The sequence below is a fragment of the Perca fluviatilis genome, chromosome 7 (assembly GCF_010015445.1).
Source record: "Perca fluviatilis chromosome 7, GENO_Pfluv_1.0, whole genome shotgun sequence".
In the NCBI taxonomy this organism is placed as follows: domain Eukaryota; kingdom Metazoa; phylum Chordata; class Actinopteri; order Perciformes; family Percidae; genus Perca; species Perca fluviatilis.
The window spans coordinates 41,368,240-41,375,739 of record NC_053118.1 but is presented as its reverse complement, the minus strand read 5'-3'; positions in this window follow the sequence as shown (position 1 = coordinate 41,375,739).

Here is a 7,500-nt window from a genome sequence, read left to right as displayed (position 1 = left end):
ACCACAGGATGGAGCTAACACACTGTAAGAAGTTACACTCTGAACACCACAGGATGGAGCTACCACACACACTGTAAGAAGTTAGTTATACTTCCCCTCTGAACTGACTTAGTTTCACAGAGAATAGCGTTATCTCACATCCTGTTCACTGTTCAGGTCGCTGCTTCAGGCTGCAGCCGACAGTAACGTTACACATCGCAGATAACATTGTTCGTAAAACGCGTTATATTGTTTTGGGGACAATGACAATTGATAGCTAGCTCATCTTGTTGTTCAACATACTGTCAGGTTATTATTACTGATTGCCAACTGTACACAACGTTATTGACTTTGGATCTTGCTATCATAGCGTTAGCTTTCTGGCTCGTAGCTATGTGGACTATAAATATCCAAGGGAGGTAAGCTTCTCTTCACAACGAGTACCTCCTATGGCGCCATTATGATGCTACCAAGCCATCACCTCCCGTTAGCATCCCATTGACTCCCATTCACTTTGACGTCACTTTGACAGAGAATAACTTTACATCTGAAGCGTTTAAAGACTCTATTTGTCCGTTGTTTATTTCTAAAGAAACACGACAATGTATAAAAGGCTCCATTACCTTGTACCTCACGTTATGGCTCCGTAGCAGACGCTTTTATAACAATAGGCTAACAATTGGGTCATAACCACGAGACTTACTGTCACACAGTAGAGGAATTACCGTATAGTACAGGAGAAGCTCACAGGCAGTTTGGACTTCCATTATCTGTTTAGGTTTAATGACTAATGTTAACTAGCATGTTAGTGATCAGTAATGACTAATGTTAACTAGCATGTTAGTATCAGTAATTACTAATGTTAACTAGCATGTTAGTGATCAGTAATGACTAATGTTAACTAGCATGTTAGTGATCAGTAATTACTAATGTTAACTAGCATGTTAGTGATCAGTAATGACTAATGTTAACTAGCATGTTAGTGATCAGTAATTACTAATGTTAACTAGCATGTTAGTGATCAGTAATGACTAATGTTAACTAGCATGTTAGTGATCAGTAATGACTAATGTTAACTAGCATGTTAGTGATCAGTAATTAGCCTGTGCCTATGTTATCTCCTTACATATACCTACTCTCTCCGTCTCTGTAAGATTGGGAATGATTGAGATTTCTCTCGGCACAGCTACCAGAAGACTTCACACTTTCAGACAGGTTGCTCACGTCACATCTACGTCTTCAAGCTCAGTTGGAGGCTGCTCAGTAACGCTCAGCCAGCACCGGGAAAGAGACTTCTGATATCCTTTACTGGTCTCAGACCAGAGACACAGGGTCTGGTGGTCCAGTTTATATGTTAATGGTATACATTTGTATCCACATTCAAACTGTTCTTTAACTGTAAACTGTTGATTTTAACTTATTGTATTGCCCTCAATCAAACCAGACGAAGCTAAATTTCAAGCGTGCATTAAAGATATAAAATCCTGGATGACCTATAATTTTCTGATGTTAAACTCAAACAAAACTGAAGCTATTGTACTGGGACCTAAACACCTCCGAACCTCATTATCTAAAGACTTAGCTACTCTGGATGGTGTTGTCCTGGCCTCCAGCACTACTGTCAGAAATCTAGGAGTTATTTTTGATCAGGATATATCCTTTAACGCCCATCTAAAACAAACCTCAAGAACAGCCTTTTTCATCTTCGTAACATTGCCAAAATTAGGAATATTATAATAATTATAATTATAATTAGGAAAGTCCCTTAAGACTCTCCAGCTGATCCAGAATGCTGCAGCGCGTGTTCTCACAAGAACTAAGAGAAGAGATCATATTTCTCCTGTATTAGCTTCTCTGCACTGGCTTCCTGTTGAATCCAGGATTGAGTTTAAAGTCCTTCTCTTGACCTACAAAGCCCTAAATGGTCTAGCACCATCATATCTAGAAGAGCTCCTAATACCCTATTGTCCCACTAGAGCACTGCGCTCCCAGAATGCAGAGTTACTGGTGGTACCTAGAGTCTCTAAAAGTAGAATGGGAGCTAGAGCCTTCAGTTATCAGGCTCCTCTCCTATGGAACCAGCTCCCGATCTGGGTTCGGGGGGCAGAAACTGTCACTGCATTTAAGAATGAACTTAAAACTCTTCTATTTGATAAAGCTTATAGTTAGGGAGTGAGGAGTTGCAGTGTTCACCTAACTGGCCCCAACTGCTTCTCTTCATAATTGTTAGATTAATAATACATAACAAAGTAGAGGGAGGCAGGCCAGCCAAGCCCGATCCGGCAGGGGGAGAGTTCTAAGCCCGAAAAAGCTACCTCTCCTTATGACCTGTCTCTCTTAGTTACCTGTTATAGTTACGCTGTTATAGTTCTAGACTGCCGGGGGACTTCCTTCCTTTGACACACTGAGCTGCTCTCTCCTCTCCCTTTCCAGACTGATCTCATGAATTGGCGTATGCATGACACGCCAATTTGTATTCTGTTTTTGCGTGTTATCAAGACGCATAATCGCATTTTTGCGTGTATATCAACGCAAATCGGCCGCCATTGGCCTATATTGCGAGTCCATTTCCACCGTAGCGAGTGGTATAAAGGAACGGTAAGTTGGGGTGGTGGACGGGTAAAACACAGGACTTTCACCTGGGAGAGCTGGGTTCGCGCCCCGCGTGTGGCGATTTGGTGATTTTTCAGCCGTTTTTTGTTTTTAAGTTTTTGTTTTTAATAAGCCTTACCCGATGTTTCTTTCCTAAACCCAACCATTTGTTGTTGTCGTAAGCGTGTTTTAGTCGTTATTTTCCGTGTTTTTGTCACTGTTTTGTTACTAAAGCCTTTCCCTGTGTTCTTTTCCTAAACTCAACCATTTTTTTTTTCTTAACAGGCGTGTGACATGGTGGGTCTGTTTACATCAGCTGTATCCAGCGTGTATCATAGCTGAAAATGGCGTACAATAACACCATTTGGCTTTATGAAAGTGGTGTATATATTTACGCAAAGTCATGATGCCATGTTGCCCTTTCTATTACTATTACTATTACTATTACTATTACTATTACTATTTGTGTGCATCCCGTCCCAGAAATGCTTGTTACTAATCCTAGCTTCTGGGGAGTTTACTCCCCGGAGTCCTTATGTTTTCTCCCCCAGCGTATTTCCTTGGAGAACGTTGGCACCAAGATCCTGGTTGCAGCTGTCGCCGGGGTCCTGCTGCACTCCCTGCTGAGCTCAGCGGTGCCCTGCAATGTCATGCTGCTTCCTGCTGAACCCTGCTGCTTCCTGCTGCTTCCTGCTGCACCCTGCCGCTTCCTGCTGCTTCCTGCTGCACCCTGCCGCTTCCTGCTGAACCCTGCTGCTTCCTGCTGAACCCTGCTGCTTCCTGCTGAACCCTGCTGCTTCCTGCTGAACCCTGCCGCTTCCTGCTGAACCCTGCTGCTTCCTGCTGCACCCTGCCGCTTCCTGCTGAACCCTGCTGCTTCCTGCTGCACCCTGCCGCTTCCTGTTGAACCCTGCAGCTTCCTGCTGAACCCTGCAGCTTCCTGCTGAACCCTGCCGCTTCCTGCTGAACCCTGCCGCTTCCTGCTGAACCCTGCTGCTTCCTGTTGAACCCTGCTGCTTCCTGCTGAACCCTGCCGCTTCCTGCTGAACCCTGCAGCTTCCTGCTGAACCCTGCCGCTTCCTGCTGAACCCTGCCGCTTCCTGCTGAACCCTGCTGCGTCCTGCTGCTTCCTGCTGAACCCTGCTGCTTCCTGCTGAACCCTGCTGCTTCCTGCTGAACCCTGCTGCTTCCTGCTGCGTCCTGCTGCTTCCTGCTGAACCCTGCAGCTTCCTGCTGAACCCTGCTGCTTCCTGCTGAACCCTGCTGCTTCCTGCTGAACCATGCTGCTTCCTGCTGAACCCTGCAGCTTCCCGCTACGTCCATCCATGCTCTGCTGGGCCACGCTACATCCTGTAACACCCTGCAGCGCCCTGATATGACATGAACTACTACGACTACCATTTGAAGTCACTGTTCCATTATTAATGTGACTATTATTGCCACTGTTCATCACACCCCCAACCGGCCCGTCAGACACCGCCTACCAAGAGCCTGGGTCTGTCCCAGGTTTCTTCCCAAGAGGGAGTTTTTCCTCGCCACTGTCGCACTGCTTCCTCTTGAGGGAATTACTGTAATTGTTGGGGCTTTGTAAATTATAGAGTGTGGTCTAGACCTACTCTATCTGTAAAGTGTCTCGAGATAACCTATGTTATGATTTGATACTATGAATACAATTGAATTGAAAATTGAATTGAATTGAACAAACACATCATATTTGAGCCCATTTGTGCGTTATTTCTTGCCAGATACTTGGCAGCGCTTGTGCTCACAAAGCTGAGTCACATTTGCTCTAATGTACATAGCTCTGAGTCCAGCTTCAAGGTGGGCATCTGTAAGCCTTGATCTGTACTTGCTTTTGATAAAGTTCATTGTTGAGAACAATTTATCACGCACATATGTACGTAAGACATGACTGGGCAGCTTCGGTGTGTTCTGAGGAACTTTTTGGACCAACTCGGGGAGACCGATCAGTCCGACTGGCTCTACTGCTGACGGTCGGCCATCTAGTTGGGGAGTCAGGGCCTTTAGGCTGTTGGGATGAGCTGACCAGGACCCTGCAGCTTTAGGTTCAGGATGTTTAGTTGTAAGTCTCTTGAAATAAATAAATGTGGACTTATGAAATAAAAGTAACATGAAATAATTAAATGTATTTAATTATAATTAAAAGTAATAATTAAATGTATTTAATTATTTATGTATTTATTGCCTCATTTATTTATTTCATGATGTATTTCAAAGGCATATTTATTTATTTATTTCATGTATTTATTAATTTATTTAATTCTGACTAAAACGGCATTCCATAGCAGGGTTTAGCAGGTCTACAGTGTAGCAGGGTGTAGCAGGGTGTAGCAGGTCTACAGTGTAGCAGGGTGTAGCAGGGTGTAGCAGGTCTACAGTGTAGCAGGGTGTAGCAGGTCTACAGTGTAGCAGGGTGTAGCAGGGTGTAGCAGGGTCGACAGCGTAGCAAGGTGTAGCAGGTCTACAGTGTAGCAGGGTGTAGCAGGGTGTAGCAGGTCGACAGTGTAGCAGGGTGTAGCAGGGTGTAGCAGGTCTACAGTGTAGCAGGGTGTAGCAGGGTGTAGCAGGTCTACAGTGTAGCAGGGTGTAGTAGGTCTACAGTGTAGCAGGGTGTAGCGGGGTGTAGCAGGTCTACAGTGTAGCGGGATGTAGCAGGGGTGTAGCAGGGTTTAGCAGGTCTACAGTGTAGCAGGGTGGCAGCGGGATGTTAGCAGGTCTACAGTGTAGCAGGGTGTAGCAGGTCTACAGTGTAGCAGGGTGTAGTAGGTCTACAGTGTAGCAGGGTGTAGCAGGGTGTAGCAGGTCTACAGTGTAGCAGGATGTAGCAGGGTGTAGCAGGGTGTAGCAGGTCCACAGTGTAGCAGGGTGTAGCAGGGTGTAGCAGGTCTACAGTGTAGCAGGGTGTAGCAGGGTTTAGCAGGTCTACAGTGTAGCAGGGTGTAGCAGGGTGTAGCAGGGTTTAGCAGGTCTACAGTGTAGCAGGGTGTAGCAGGTCTACAGTGTAGCAGGGTGTAGCAGAATGTAGCAGGGTTTAGCAGGTCTACAGTGTAGCAGGGTGTAGCAGGGTGTAGCAGGGTTTAGCAGGTCTACAGTGTATCAGGGTGTAGCAGGATGTAGCAGGTCTACAGTGTAGCAGGGCGTAGCAGGGTGTAGCAGGTCTACAGTGTAGCAGGGTGTAGCAGGATGTAGCAGGTCCACAGTGTAGCAGGGTGTAGCAGGATGTAGCAGGTCCACAGTGTAGCAGGGTGTAGCAGGTTGTAGCAGGTCTACAGTGTAGCAGGGTGTAGCAGGATGTAGCAGGTCCACAGTGTAGCAGGGTGTAGCAGGATGTAGCAGGATGTAGCAGGTCTACAGTGTAGCAGGGTGTAACAGGGTGTAGCAGGTCTACAGTGTAGCAGGGTGTAGCAGGATGTAGCAGGATGTAGCAGGGTGTAGCAGGTCTACAGTGTAGCAGGATGTAGCAGGATGTAGCAGGGTGTAGCAGGTCTACAGTGTAGCAGGGTGTAGCAGGGTGTAGCAGGTCTACAGTGTAGCAGGGTGTAGCAGGGTGTAGCAGGGTTTAGCAGGTCTACAGTGTAGCAGGGTGTAGCAGGGTGTAGCAGGGTTTAGCAGGTCTACAGTGTAGCAGGGTGTAGCAGGGTGTAGCAGGTCTACAGTGTAGCAGGATGTAGCAGGATGTAGCAGGATGTAGCAGGGTGTAGCAGGTCTACAGTGTAGCAGGATGTAGCAGGATGTAGCAGGATGTAGCAGGGTGTAGCAGGTCTACAGTGTAGCAGGGTGTAGCAGGTCTACAGTGTAGCAGGGTGTAGCAGGGTTTGCAGTCTACAGTGTAGCAGGGTGTAGCAGGGTGTAGCAGGGTTTAGCAGGTCTACAGTGTAGCAGGGGTGTAGCAGGGTGTAGCAGGTCTACAGTGTAGCAGGATGTAGCAGGATGTAGCAGGATGTAGCAGGGTGTAGCAGGTCTACAGTGTAGCAGGGTGTAGCAGGATGTAGCAGGGTGTAGCAGGGTGTAGCAGGTCTACAGTGTAGCAGGGTGTAGCAGGGTGTAGCAGGTCTACAGTGTAGCAGGGTGTAGCAGGGTGTAGCAGGGTTTAGCAGGTCTACAGTGTAGCAGGGTGTAGCAGGGTGTAGCAGGTCTACAGTGTAGCAGGATGTAGCAGGATGTAGCAGGGTGTAGCAGGTCTACAGTGTAGCAGGGTGTAGCAGGGTGTAGCAGGTCTACAGTGTAGCAGGATGTAGCAGGTCTACAGTGTAGCAGGGTGTAGCAGGGTGTGCGTCTACAGTGTAGCAGGGTGTAGCAGGTCTACAGTGTAGCAGGGTGTAGCAGGGTGTAGCAGGTCTACAGTGTAGCAGGGGTGCGCGGGTCTACAGTGTAGCAGGGTGTAGCAGGGTGTAGCAGGTCTACAGTGTAGCAGGGTGTAGCAGGTCTACAGTGTAGCAGGGTGTAGCAGGGTGTAGCAGGTCTACAGTGTAGCAGGGTGTAGCAACAAGGGAACAGGATGCACACAGATGGAAAGAGAGAGAGGAGCTCAGTGTGTCAAAGGAAGGAAGGAACTTCCCCAGCAGTCCAGAATTATAATAGCATGACCAAGAGAGACAGGTTAACACACACACACTCACACACACACACACACACACACACACACACACACACACACACACACACACACACACACACAGACACACACACACACACACACACACACACACACACACACACACACACACACACACACACACACACACACACACACACACACACACACACACACACACACACACACACACACACACACAGACCAACAGACACACACACAGAAAAAACACACACACACACACACACACACACACACACACACACACACACACACACACACACACACACACACACACACACACACACTCACAC